Source organism: Candoia aspera, chromosome 1 (assembly GCF_035149785.1).
Source record: "Candoia aspera isolate rCanAsp1 chromosome 1, rCanAsp1.hap2, whole genome shotgun sequence".
NCBI lineage: Eukaryota > Metazoa > Chordata > Lepidosauria > Squamata > Boidae > Candoia > Candoia aspera.
The window spans coordinates 222,266,601-222,281,755 of record NC_086153.1 but is presented as its reverse complement, the minus strand read 5'-3'; positions in this window follow the sequence as shown (position 1 = coordinate 222,281,755).

Sequence of the window (15,155 nt, the reverse complement as noted above, 5' to 3'; positions counted from 1 at the left end):
GATAACATACTCTCAACCCTCCTTAGTATTAGATGGAAAGCAAAATCCAAAGCTTTTAAAAAAAATTAATCACAAAAATAATGATAAGCACCAAGAGAGATAATTTCTCTTTAATGTAGAAAGCCTCTCTTAAGGTACAAATACTTAAAAAATAAATAAATAAATTGGGTGCTTTAGAAATGGGGCAGCTGGACTTAATGTCCCTTTAAGGCTGCAGTGCAGCTTGGAAATGGTGAAATCCCAGCCTCCCAGCGAAGTCTTACCCATTGATTGTGCATGCTATTCATGATTGCAACTTGCTGTCTAGAGGGCAAATGAGTCGATTCCAAGCATTTTCCTTAATCCAGAAAAACACTCTGGGCTACAGGAGAAACCGGCCTGAGCCCAAAGAAACTGCCACGATGCCAGTTCTGCCCATGAAGCTTGCGGGCACAACTGCTCAGTCCACCATATCCCCACCAGAAGTCCAGATGTTCCAACTTCCATATAGGGACCAGGTTATCCTTTACAGAGCTGCTGGACAGCTATCAATGGATGTCATAAGGGAGGAGAAATATTGACATTTCACTGTCCTTATTGCCAAGAGATAATCCCTAATATGGGCTCTTACCCATGTCTGGTTGGACTTCCTTTGAATCTTCCTCCAATGGTGCTCCAGGCCATTGGATCTTCTGGAACTTGATCTGCTGGCGCTCCTCAGTAAACCAAGATGCAATCTGTGATTGGCACACAGGGAAAGGCCACATAGGGAATATACAGTCCAATTATGGGTACTAAAGCTGGAGCCAATACTTCTCAAGCCAAAGTTATACAAACATGCACAGTCATTCAATTTCAAGGCCATCAAGGCCAAGAGTCCATTATATCACAAAATGGGTGGGAAGAAGAAACAATTCCTTTTTTATATCAAAGGAATAAAAAGTAATCCTCACACTCTCACTAGCAGTGGGAAGTCATCTCTTTTTTAGAATGTAATTCTTGTCTGCAATAGTGATTCTTATCTAGCTCAGCTATGTCTGTGAATCTACTGGTAAGTCAAGCTGAAAAGCTAAGCCATTATCAGGAGATTTGTGAATTACTGTTAAGTCTTGGCTGAGGGAGCCAGACAAGAAAAAAATCTACACTTGATTTGCAGCAATGCATTACTGATATGTGTTCATTGTCAGCGTTTTAATTAAGGTGTTTTTTTGTTTGTTTGTTTTGGGGCCAAGGGACAAAGAGAAGCCTTTTGAGCAGTATGCTCAAATTTTGTGGAGTATACATATAGCATATGAGTACATCACAAGAGGAAGGCGAATATATACATACAAGCCATGCAATTATATACAAAACTTCTGAAAGAATACAGTAGTAGCCTCATAACTGGATGTCCAGTTCAGCTACCCAGGCGATTGCTTCTGCAGGTGTTGCTTCATGCAGATCTTCTAAGGAGCCAGGGAATGCATGTCGTGGGTAGTCTTGCACAATGTGTTTAATAGTTTGCATATCGGTACTACAGTCGCAGAAAGGAGAATCTTTCCAGCCCCACTGATACAGAGCAGAGGCACTCCTTCCAGTACCACATCTGATTCTATTCAGTTTCGTCCAGACAGAGTGAGGCAAGCTAAAGCCAGGATGTTTGGAAGAGGGATCACTAATGACCAAGCCGCTATGTGACAACTTGGACCATTCCTCTCTCCAGGCATTCTTAGCATTGAACTAGATAGATGTTAGATGTATGGCTGTTTTCTAAGCTGGCCTATGAGATTTCAGTCTTGTCGTGGTCTGTGCAATATCCTGATGAATAAGAAGGGTCTTGTTCAACATCCTTGACCATAACTGGGTGAGGGCTTGTTGTCTTCTGATGTGGGGTGGTATAATATTGCTGAGTACTGGTAGCCCGTATACAAGGGTAGAATGCAGTGTGCCAGAGATTATGCTCAAATTTTGTGGAGTTATTCTGCTTATATTTAATATCCAGGCCAGTTGTTTATTTTTTTTTAAATGCTATGCTTATTCATCTTTAATTGTGTTATTGTATTGATCATTTAATGCTGTTGTACAGTATGCATTTGTACTTTTTAATTAGTTTGCATAACAAAATATATATTTTTAAAAGTTATAACATGATGTAACTAGATTGGATCTAGATATCCTACATGTGCATTCTACTAATGGATTCTCCTGCCTAAATATGTAGGTGAGGTTGGGTGGGGTAGGAAAAGGATTCATAACTGGAAGAAGCTACTAACTGTCTGATGGACCCAGGAATTCCCTGGGGAAATAAAAAGAAAATCTTTCCCCAATGTAACAGCCAAATTCTATGTCTATTTTTTTTAAAAAATCAATCACCCTGAATTCAGTAGGAAATAAGTATTCAGACTGCAGCTAAAAACAGCTGGATCTAGAAGCTGTAAATCAGATTGTTAACATTACATGGAAATGAATATGTGTAGATACACACACTTGTTAAAACTGCCCCTTGAATATTGGTCATTTCCTACCAGATTACAATAAAGCAAGTCAATAAGACTGCAAGCCTGAAGCCATGAATAAGCCCAGCTGAAAGCAGCTGCCATGCCTAGGATGGCAGAGGTAATGGCTCATGTCCAGCTTTCAGTCTAGATAATTCAGCATTTTGTCTGGGGCCTCCAAAGGATGAATATAACCAAGGCCGTAGAACAGACTGGAGTTGAAAATTGTTGCTGCGCTTCTCCATCTTCTATAAGCTCTGCCACTTTTGCCTAAGTTCGGGGTGGGGAGGGGGAGAAAAAGTTCTATTCTTGTTACAGAACAAATTCTAGATGAACAGATAAAGTCACAATTAAATGAAACCCAACAGTACATTCTAAAACAAAAGCTTTCAAAATAGGATTTAAACAAGGCTATTTTTTGTGTTTCCTAGGTATCGTATTAAACATGATATGTTAAAAGAAGACAAAAGTAATAAGGCATGCATTATGACAGTCTGCCATCTTGCTGATCTGACCCATCTCCCCACAGATGCTACCTACTGCCTGCCATATATATACTATATACATACATACATACATACATGCACATAATGCAAGCCTCCCTAGCTTTAGAGAACTAGCATAGCTTCTTGGATAACATCTTTCTGCTCATCAGGCCAGGCAGCAAGAGGTTCAAATTCCTCTGATTTCTTTTGCTATACTCCTATGTATACCTACTCAAAGGAAGCACCACTGCACCAAAGCAAATTATCTCAGATACTTTGAAAAAAAATATTTTACAAGTAGTCCTCATTTAGTAACTGCTTTGGATAATGGCAGTTCACAAATAAGATGGTAATGAACGGTAAGTTAAAAAAATCGTTTTCCAACCAATGCACACATTTATGGCAACAAAAGCCTTCAGTGTAAAACTGATTAAGGTCTGGTCAGTTTCAGACAGCAGCTGGAAGCTGTTGGAAGGTTCCAATCAACTAATTAAGGTCACAAAGCTGAGCTTGTTAACTTGAGGTTAGCACTTTTTAGGGAAGTACTCCACTGAGGAGAAAAGCAGCTCAGGAAGAGATAGCTTATTTAAGCAAACTCTCTGCCCTGTGAGGGAGCAAAAAAAAGGGGGGGGAATGTGTAAGGCACAGGATGGTGTGTGAGAAAACTTTATCTGAATAATATGGCAGTAACCAGTGATCTCTGCAGCATCTCTCTCTCTCTCAGTCATGTAGTTCACTTAGTGATCATGTTGCTTAGCAACCATTTTGCCGGTACCAATTGCAGTCACTAAATGAGGACTTATTGCATTGTTTAGATTTATATCCTAACCTTTTTACAAGGCCTCAATATGGCTTATATAGGAATCTCCTTCTTTTTTATCCCCAAAGCAATAACCCAGTGAGATGGATTGAACTGAGAAAGTGTGAATGACCCAAAGTCAACCAGTGAGTTTCCATGGCTAGGGGTGGACTTGAACCTGGGTCTCCTGGATCCTGGTTCAGCAATTTATCCACTATAGATCCAGCTTATGGCTTTCAGAGCAATCCAAGAAGGCAGGAGAAGGTGAACTTAGAACAAAATTACTTCCCAATGAAAAGTCATGTTTGCACAACAGAAAGTCAGGAGGTGTAGCGATATGAAAAATAATTACATCTGCTCAAAGGTTAGCACACCTTTTTGTGGAGAAAAGAAAAACAGTGGATCCATGGAATGTCCCCAGTGGTGGTTCTACAAGTGTAGGTAATGTTGCCACACTTACAAAGAGAAGGTTTTGAGAACGGATGTCTCTGAATGCCTGTGGATTTTCCTCCGGGCGTATAGAAGGGAAGATCCACATCACCCTGGGGAATCTTTTTGAATTACTATAGGATTGCAGCCTAAATTTAAGTTGGAGCCTGCTAATTGCTAGTGTGATCTTCTAATTGCACATTTTACTTCTTAATTGCTAATCTCACTTCTTAATTGTTCATTATTTTGCTACATTTGCATTAGCATTTCATTACATCTTTCTATTTCTTTGATTCATCTATGCTTTACTTTCACGAACACTTTATTTCATTTCCGTATTTGTTGATTTAAATGCTTCCATTGTGCCCTTCAACAGTGGTGTTCAGGATGTTTTAGTAAAACAACAGAACAATAAAACAACATCATAAGACAATGAAGAGCACCAATATTAATGTTAAGCAGCACAAACTGTTTAAAGCATTTCAAATGCCTGGGATAATTGGGGCATTCTTCTAGCACCAAAAAAGATAATACAAAAAGTGCCATATGAGATTTTCTGGGGAGAAGAGAGTTTGGCCTAATTTAAGAATACTTTTTCCTGATTATGATAACCTCACCAGGTGACTTCTGCATATGGGAAATTTAATTTGTTCTAGTATCATTTCCTTATGTTCTTGTAAACTTGTAAAAGTATTTTTTTTCAAAACATGTTCGTTCTATTTTCATATTATTAATTACATGATTCAGAGGAGTCCAGGCAGATAAGTCCTCCTGCCTGTTTCTTCAACAGCTTCAGTTGAATGTAATGAATTTGCTTTAGAACGTTTTAGAATGGTTTTTTTTTTTTTACTTATTTACTTACATGTTGGTCCAGGGATGTGCATGAACATTCTGCCTTTCATTTTTCAAAACATGTTCATTCTATTTTCATATTATTAATTGTATGATTCAGAGGAGTCCAGGCAGATAAGTTCTCCTGCCTGTTTCTTCAACAGCTTCAGCTGAATGCAATGAATTTGCTTTAGAATGTTTTAGAATGGATTTTTTTTTTTTTTACTTATTTACTTACATGTTGGTCCAGGGATGTGCATGAACATTCTGCCTTTCATTGGCCCATTATCTCTCCAGAGATCTGAAGCCTTCCTGGCCTCCTGTGTTACTATTCAGTCCCATGGGAGGACCTCATAAGGGAACTGTTTCCACACTGGGCTTTTTCAGTGGTAGAGCTAGAGAGTCCTGCCCCTGAAACCTTGTTAGAAAATACATTCTCTAACAAATTTGGAGAAAACATCCACACAACTGGGCTGGGGAATTTCCAAACATCCAGCTCTAGTTCAAATAGTAAATGAAATGGGAACATTTAAGTGGGATTTAAGGGGTTTAATATTCTTTTGAAGCCAACCACAGCTGAACTGGTGGGACAGTTCACCTACTATTATTATTTTTATAACTTTCACTTCAAAAACAGCAGTATTTCTGTTAGCGTGGAATCTGTCTCTGTGTCAATTTGATATTTATTCATTTTTCCATGTTTAGGGTGTAAAACAGTTGAATGATCCTGAGAATCTAGCTCCAATCCTATTTCCCTCTGTGAACTGTCCTTATTTTTTCCAGAGGAAGCTGTTCAGTAAAACAATGCTGGTGCATTAAAAACAAACATATATAAGAGCAGTATCTTTGAAATTCTATCTAATCTGGGTTAGATGAATGCAGCAGGTTTCCAGATTTTTTTAAATTGATGAGGTATGATAAAAGGCAATGTTAAGAACTGGATACCTGGATACTCCTTTTTCCCAACTGAATAGAGGGGCTCAGAGAGACCTAAAAAAACATTGCTCTTATTGTTTTTTTTTTAAAAAACCTTGTTGATTAGAAAAATGAACAGTGTTGTGCTAAACTGGAAACCCATATTGCAAATGAAATGGTAAGCTGTCACAGGGAGCAGAGCCTCCCTTTTATGTTTGCATGACCAATGAGGTCAAGATTTTATTTTATTTTATTTTATTTTATTTTATTTTATTTTATTTTATTTTATTTTATTTTATTTTATTTTATTTTAATCCCACCTTTATTATTTTTATAAATAACTCAAGGCAGCGAACATACCAAATACTCCTTCCTCTTCCTATTTTCCCCACAACAGCAACCCTGTGAGGTGGGTTGGGCTGAGAGAGAGGGACTGGCCCAAGGTCACCCAGCTGGCTTTCATGCCTGAGGCGGGACTGGAACTCTCAGTCTCCTGGTTTCTAGCCCAGCACCTTAACCACTAGACCAAACTGGCTTTATCTATCTATCTATCTATCTATCTATCTATCTATCTATCTATCTATCTATCTATCTATCTATCATCTAGTTGCCTGAAAACTAATTACTAGATCAAGATCAGTCAACTAGTTTTGTGCCTGTATAGAGATGAAAACCTGGATCTCTCCAGTCTCAATACATGTTAGAGATGGGGAATGAATCAAGCCCAAAAGCCAGATTGTTTTTATCTCATCCCTATGTATGTGTTGAGGCAGATGAGGTGGGAACAAGTGGATCCCAGGTCAGACTTGGCAGTTATGTAAACATGCCACAGCCACTCAGCTTCAAGGCCACTGAGTGTCATGCCAAGTATCCATTAATTCAGAGGAATGGGAGGTAAAAGCCCTGAGAATATCAAAGTATTTTACATATGGCACTAGCAATGGGGAATTATTTATTCAGTATGGCTTTATTCTTGTCTGCCATAAGGATTCTAATCAAGCCAAGCTGTGTCTGAGAGTTTTCAGTCAAGTCAAGCCAAGGAAGCTAAACCAGGAAATGTCAGAAGGTCTACAACTTCCTGCTGGGCTTTGACTAGGAAGCCTGATACCCAGTCAGCTGTATGGTGGAAGGAGGTGGGGCTTTGGGGAAGGAAAGCTTCCCCCCTTCTCCCAAAGCCCCCCATTGAAGTGGTAAAATCATGGATAAGTCTTTCTTCTACAAAGAAGGAAGAATGGGGAGACTGCTTTGTCCCTCAGTCTGGAGGAAGGAGAAGCCTTTCACTATGCAGGTGAGTATGGATAGTAATCATTCTCACAATTTTCCATGCTGGAAAAGGAACAATCATTCCTTGCTTTCTCTTTCAAGGAGAAAGGCACTGCATGTAAGAGGAGACAGGCAATTATCAATCTCGCACAGAATGCCCTCCTGTGGGAAGCATAAAGAGTATTCCTCCATGTGGAGGAAAGAAGAAAAGATGTTCTGCATACAGGCAGGGAATTAATTTCTTCATCTCATCTAGACCATCTTTCTTCATGTAAAAGAAAGTGAAAAACAGTTGTACAACTCTTGGGGAGAAGAGACTCTATTTAGGCTTTGATGTGTCAGAGGCAGATGTCTCAACACTGTTCCATGCTATTAAAAAAAACAAAACCCTGAATCAGATGGGTGTGTGTGTTTTGTGTGTGTTTGTATACAACCAGTCTGGTCTACTGGTTAAGGCACCAGGCTAGAAACCAGGAGACTGAGAGTTCCAGTCCTGCCTCAGGCATGAAAGCTGCTGGATGACCTTGGGCCAGTCCCTCTCTCTCAGCCCAACTCGCCTCACAGGGTTGTTGTTATGGGGAGAAGAGGAGGAGGAAAGAGTATGAGTTATGTTTGCTGCCTTGAGATATTTATTAAAAAAATAATAAAGGTGGGATATTAAATAAATAAATAAATATGTACTATATATGATCTGCTTTTCAGACCAGTTCCAATTGACTAAACCCATTTGCAATGCTCTTCAGAATAGACTTACGTTATCAAAACCTTGCCAAGACATCATGTTCTGCCAGTGAAGTCCCCAGCTCCATTACTTATTAAACAGATTAGAGTGCATGTATGTGCGGTCCCAGATCTGTCTGCCTACTACAGACTTTTGCTTTTGAAGACTCTAGCTTGTACTTCAAATCTCTAAGAACTATTTGTGATAAATGCTTTCCAGCTTCCTCATCATTAACTCCCTTAAATATATCGTCTGAAAATGTTTATATGGATTAGCTAGGTAATCTAGTATGAACCACAAGTTGCAAACCACAGTGAAATTGAGTTCCCAACTGACTGGGGAAAGAAAGTAATGATTTAATTGCACCACTTTTAGCAGATCTATAATGCAACTTAAAAGCTAATTGAGAACTGCACAGCCTGAAGAGAGAGTGAAGCCTTGGTGCTGGCTGTCAGTCTGCCCAGTTAGCTAGGCACTGGTTAGGAGGAGGCCTAGCAGGACCCGTCTGCAATCCTTCAATCCATATTTGATTGTTTATGGACAGTTGATGAATGTGGGGGCTTTGCAGCATCTGAATGACTCACCAAGAGTTTCAGACCAGTTCAGTCTAGCCATTGTCTCCATGCCCCATCAATCAGTACACTGTGCTGTACATCAAAGCCAAAGGGGACAATCCAGAAGCAAAAAGAGAGTGAGAAAGCCTCTGTATATCCAAGGTGATATTCTTAATTGGTCCCAGCAGGGCAAGCTACCTCAGCGTACCAATTTCCTCCATTGGCAGTAGGTAGACTCTTTAGCGGGAATAGATTTATATCTTTCTTCTTATCCTGAAGAAAATGGGTTTACTGTGGCTTGTGGTGCAGTATCTGGAATGTTGTGAGCCTCCAGAGCTCTGCTCTGCTCTTCTCCCCCTCCTTTGTTTTAAAGTTAGCCTTTCTGACTAGGAAGCTACGGAGGGGGCAGGAAGTAATGCAAGTAATGCAAGAACTCTGCAGGGGTCTATTGTTATATCCTGGGAGCTGAAATAGGCACCAGAAACCAGATGTGATTCTCTGGCTGATAGTGGATCTGCATTTCTTTTCATTTTTGTTCTCTGTTTCTCACTAACTTTGTAACCTTTGTTACTGCTCTTCTTATGAAGCCCTTTAGAGCAAAGTCATCCTAACATGGCTTACATAAAGAATTAAAACACAAAAGGCACAATAAATCAATTCAGTATTATTCTAAATGAAGAGGTCCATCTAAAAATGCTCTAAAGGCCAAAGGTCCCCAAAATGCAGTCAGGCTCCCCCTGGGGGTCATAAACAACTCAGAAGAAAATCAGTGATTAGGCTTCTCCATGCAAAGTGAGAGCACTGTCAAAACTCATGCTGGGCTTTCTTGCTCAACTTGATGCAAACCTGCAGTTGTGATAGTGCAAGATTTGAATCCCCCTATGATGTACTGATTACATTTAATTATTTTAAGTGGTGTATGTCAGTCGTTCAAGATAGAGCAGATCAGGAAACTGACTCCACAGGGAGGCTAGAACTATACTTTATTGAGATAAACTACATAACAGAATCTTGCAAGTGTCCTTTTCTTCCCCCTTTTTTTATTAATTAGTAATTGTTCAAGATATGAATTGGCACAGCATTGATAAGAATCTTGCAAATGTCCTTGTACTGTGTCTCTCGTGTCTACTAGCCAGAGTCTCTTCTTAACACAGTGTCCTTCCCCAGGGCTTCAGGAATGCTCCTGCCCTAGTTGTTTCTGTAATGGCTTCTGAATACTCCCTTCAAGCCCATCTTCATGGCTTTCTAAATGATATTTGCTTCTTGCCCAACCCTAACACCAATGTGATTAGTTTTATTCATAAGGGGAGTGGTCAAACAAATTCACCTATCATTTTTAGGAGATCATAGTACCCCAAAGTTTGAAAATCACTGCTATAGACCACTGACATGCATTGAAAGAATTAAAAATGGAGACAGCAATTGCATATGCAATGGAATAGTAACAAATCTTATAGAAACTTTAGTAAACAGCAAAGCAAAACAAAGGGGTTTTCAAGACCAGTTTAAATATGGAGAATGGGTAGGTCAAACAACTATCCTGGTGCTCAAGAACATTGGTTGAAGAGGAACTCCATCCCCACTTTGCTCTATTTCACTTTCTTGGGGGAAAAACAAAACAAAACCAAAAAAATTATGTTTCATGATTCTTAAAGATGACACTTATGGAGTTTAGAGAAAAATAAAAATGTAGGTGAGGTAAGTATAGACCCTTAGACCCTACCCCAATGAGGTGAGCCTTGATGGGAAAAGATTCCCACTCCTGATGTAATGTGGAGTAGAAGATTTTGAACAAACCACAGTATCAGTGTGAGAAAGAGGTAGATGTAGGCCAAATTTTGAATGGATATTTCCTGATCTGGACCACAGAACATTCATCAAAACTGACCTGCACAGGGCTGGATGTCTTGCTTCCAAAGTCATGTATGAAACAACAATTTGGCTCAGTTATTAAAGTTGCATATTCATATAATTTCATTCAGTACTAGTCAAACTCTGTTTAAGCAATATATCATAGCAATATACACTAGCACCCATGTTCTGTGACTCTCAATCATCCTTCTCTACATCAAAAAGTTAAAGAAAAAAAGAACTTTTCTTCCAATAGCTGAGTACATATGGTAGACGGCAGCAAATTTATACAAAAACTATGAAGGCAAAACTTAGAAGTGTATACAAGCAGAAACAAGCTGCACAGTGGTAAATTTCTAGGATGTTTCTGCTAGAGCTGTGCAAACTCTTTTTTTTCTTTTTAAAGATGCTTTGGAGCTGAATGGTTATGTGTTTTTCCAAGCCTGTGTAGTGACTTTCTAAGTTGCTCCCTACCGTCTCTGCATGCTTTTGCATACACAGCCACATCACAAAGCGGAGACAGTGGAGAGCAATTTCCAAAGCCACCACAAGAGCATGGGGGGGGGGGGAACAGTTGCTTTAATGATTCAAAGAAAGATGATTTATTTGTACCCCATTGAGTTCTGAAGCACCTCTTTTAAAGGATTTGAACAGCAATCGTTTCCACCACTTGTTTCAAAGAGGCAAGCTTCCCTTTAAAGTTAAAACTGAGATTTTGCTTCTTAAGCAAGAGGGTCAAGAACCACACAAGAAATGGCAGGCTACAAAGAAAGGCTCCTTGAGAGTAATTAGCCTACTCATTAGGACACCTTTATCTGCTAACAGCCATTTTTCTGGGCTGGAAGGTAAAAGCTTTTAGTTTGTATCAAACCAGTGCTGACTTGCTCAGCTGTAATTCCAGCAAAAATGTTGAAGAGATGTTGGTGACCTGGCTCTTGTGTTGAGATCTCGGACCAATCTAGACATTAGCATTTTGTGAACCGGGCCCTGAACTGCCATCAGCTTGAGTCCTGGGCTTTTGCTGGTTAATACTGTATATTTTGTCTGATGTTTGTACCACTCTGTTTGGAAATTTAGATATTGAGACTGTAAATTACTTAGCTACCATTGTGTTAGGACATTTGTGTATAACCTGCTTAGAATTTGGAAAGCTCTTTCCCCATTTCACTGAATGCTCCAGCTAATTAATTTGACAGCACAGATCTTTCTTTCATTCTGTACCTCCTCATTTCTTCTAGAGATATCAGGGATGGAATGAACACTTCTACAAATAAAACAGCAGTGGTCTATCGTCCATTTAACCACATAGGTGTGTGTGTGTGTGTGCGCACGCACGTGCCTCAGAACAAAATCAGATACACAAAAGAAGCCTTGAAATTATGATGAAATATATTCTCTATACTTTTGCTCTTCTTCCACTGTTATCCCACTTAGAAAACCGTGTTAACATGGTGATACATTTCAAGCAAGCCAACTGGCATCAGACATAAATTCTCACCAAAGTTCTATTTGTGTAATAAAAAATTATTCCGGGAAGGGGTGGGGGGAATCCACAGTGTCATTCTTGTATTCCCTTCCTCTTCATTGGATGCTGAATGTTCTGTGGGGATTACAAACAGCCATCAGTTTCCTTCCCAGTTATTCATTCCAGGAAATAACCTGAATTTGAAACAAGATGGCTTGAATTACTGTGTGCTTTGACAGATTGCATATTTAATTTAATACAGTTTGCTAACAGCATAACCCAACTAATGAGCTTGGGCAGAAGAGGGGACTTATGCATAGCTTGAAATTGGGGATCATGCAATGTGAGATGAATTTATGTTTATGTTTCCCTCCTGAAATATGCAATAATGCTATGTGTATTATGACCATTTTTTGTTTGTTTGTTGTTGTTGTTTTTAAAAAAAAGCACAGCAACCATTCATTTTTATTAATTAATCATGTATCTGAAAATGTCACTGGGGAAACTGCATGCATCAGCCTTGCCTGTGGGAGTAATGCTCTGAAATGTCTGTTTTTGTGGGAATAGAAACAGCATCCCTTAGCAATAAATACATTTTTTTCCTCACAAATTTGGGGTTATTGTGAACTGGGAACGGGATGCCATTTGTGTACTTATTTCCATTCTGTTATGTGGGGAAGGAAGAACACTTGTGGCTTGGTGGAGTGCTGAGAATTCTTGATTAATAGTTCCTGGGTCTTCCCTGAAAACAACAGTCCTCCAAGTCTCCGTCTAGACCACTGAGGCTTTTCCTGACTGGGAATATCTTTCCAAAGCAGAGGCCTTTCCTAATATCAGATCTTTTGGGATTAGAATTACTAGAAATTAGAACTAGAATGATCTTGACTCTTTTCATTCTGAGTTTATGAGGAGCATCACCTAGGATTGTCCATATGGATGTCCTTCTGTGAAAGAATGACAGAAGGAATCCGTCTCTCCTGATATGATCTGGACTCTCAGCAGTTCTTGATACTCTTGACAATGGAAGTTTCCTGACTGGTATTCATAAATGGTACCTATCCTTTAACAGAGAAAACGATAAAAACTCATTATCATTCAAGAATTGATTCAGATAAAAATCTCAGCATCCATCCAAATCTTCCCTATAACAGACTTAAAAAAAAAAAAAATCAAGTACATAGGATCTAGAATTAAGGTAAGAAATAAACAGTAAAATACCATCAGTATATAATACCAATTCTTATTCAAATGAATTATGCAAATAGACATTGTTATTATATTCTTGTCTAATAGCACAAACTAAGGTTTCTAAACAAATCTCAAAAATCAAAGTAGAAAATGGACATTCATGTCTAGTACATTTATAAAGTAAAAAAGTAGACAGAAAAAGACTATTGACCTTCACCTTAGATTTGGAAGCCATATAAAGAATCTGGACTCATTTTATAAATCCTTTGGGAATCTACATGTGGTAAGAAAACATTCATATACAATGTATAAAATTTTCCACCTGAAGCTGTAGAATTGCAGCTAGTATGTCTTTTCTGTCTGTTCAAATCAGTCAAATCAACTAACAGCCATATATTATCTGATAAACCCCACTTGATCATCCTTAACCACTGAAGAAATCACTTGTTGAAGTCTATTGGCTAAAGCAACAATTAACATTTTGATGTCTACATTAATCAGTGCAATAGGACGATAGCATATAATGTATGATCTTTAGTAAGTTTTGGTATAATTGTAATATCTGCATCATTAAATGAAAAAGATAAAATGCCACTTTCAGAAAAATAAAACAAAACGTATGCATGCACAAAAGGGTTTTTTTGTATATACAAAAAAATATTTCCAAAGTCCTCCAAACAGATCCATGCACCAAAACTTATGGATATATGAAACTCTTTACTGTGAATAATATTTCCCTACTGAACAAGTGGTCAGTAAACGAGGACTACCTCTATTCTTGGAGGAATTTTTAGAGAAGCAAAAATATTTTAATAAGTCCGGTAAAATATCTTAATGGTACATGGTTACTCAACTGAAAAACTGATTTAAATATAGAGATTTACACTTGGGAGAAAATGTTTGAAGAATTATAGTGGAACTAACATTTAGTAAAATGATTGAACTGAAATGTCCTGTAATTTCTATAAATATGTAATTTATAATGATAATACCAAGCTTTAAGTAACCTCCAGATCATGCATGTTTGTAACTGCATCTTTTTCTTATCTGAGAAACATAATAGGCTAAAAGTTAAATGTGAGGAAATGGCTTTCTTTAAACTCCATGCTCTTGCTTTGCTTTGAATTAAAATCAATTGGCATTTGGTTCCAGTGAGAAAGCTGTCACATTGACTGAGAACTGGCTAAAGGTGTTTAAATGACGGCAGAAGATAATGGACGATGCGTCAGGACCAAGACAAGTTGTCTATCGGCATGCACGAAGGGAACTCTTTCAGCTTGGTTTTATTTAACAGCATTATTAATCGTCTAAGAGAGGAAGTAAACAACACATTAATTAAGTCTGTAGATGACAAGAAATAGAGATATGTGGCAAGGGCCACTGAAAGGCAGCTGAAATAGCGGGATGGGATTTATACATGGAATAACAATTACTATATATATGTTGGAATGGTGAACATGATATTACAGTTCCAGAAATACTTAAAATATTTATTTTGACTAATCAGCCAAAGTATAAATGCATACAACAGTGTTGAAAGAGCAACACTACCTCAAAATTGTAAGCATGGCTATTAAAAAATGGAGAGGAAGGAGGGGGGGAGTCTAAAAATTATGTTGTAACAACTCCAGAGACGTTGACGATATTCCTCTAAACTTCCTCACCACTTAATCAAAAAAAATACTAACTCAAATGTTGACATACAACATATATACTATATCTATTGCTGCAAATTGCACATGGATTTCTGCTTCCAGAGATACATATTAATTCTTTAACCAAAAGCAAAATACTGAAAAAACTGGGAGTGACACTTTATTCTAGATGATGATGATGATGATGATGATGATGATGATGATGATGTTTCTGCTTGTGAATACAGAAATAGATGAATTGATTAAAGTTTCATGGGTCAAAGGTATTTTGTGATCAGTGGGATCATTATGTTTGTCTCAGTGAGAATTTACATGTACTTTCAAAACTGAAAGGAAGTCAGAAGTTTCTGCTTCAGAAATTTCAGGACTTCATGTTGCTTGGGTTGCCAGTATTTTCTGTATTTTCTGTCTTTCAGTTGTAGGATCTGAAATTTACATTAAAAGAAAAAGGATAAATATACACTACTGATTTTACAAAAATGAATAATGTTTATAGGAGAACTTTTTTTTCCACTGAGGTACCCAGAACACATCTGAACTGAAGTG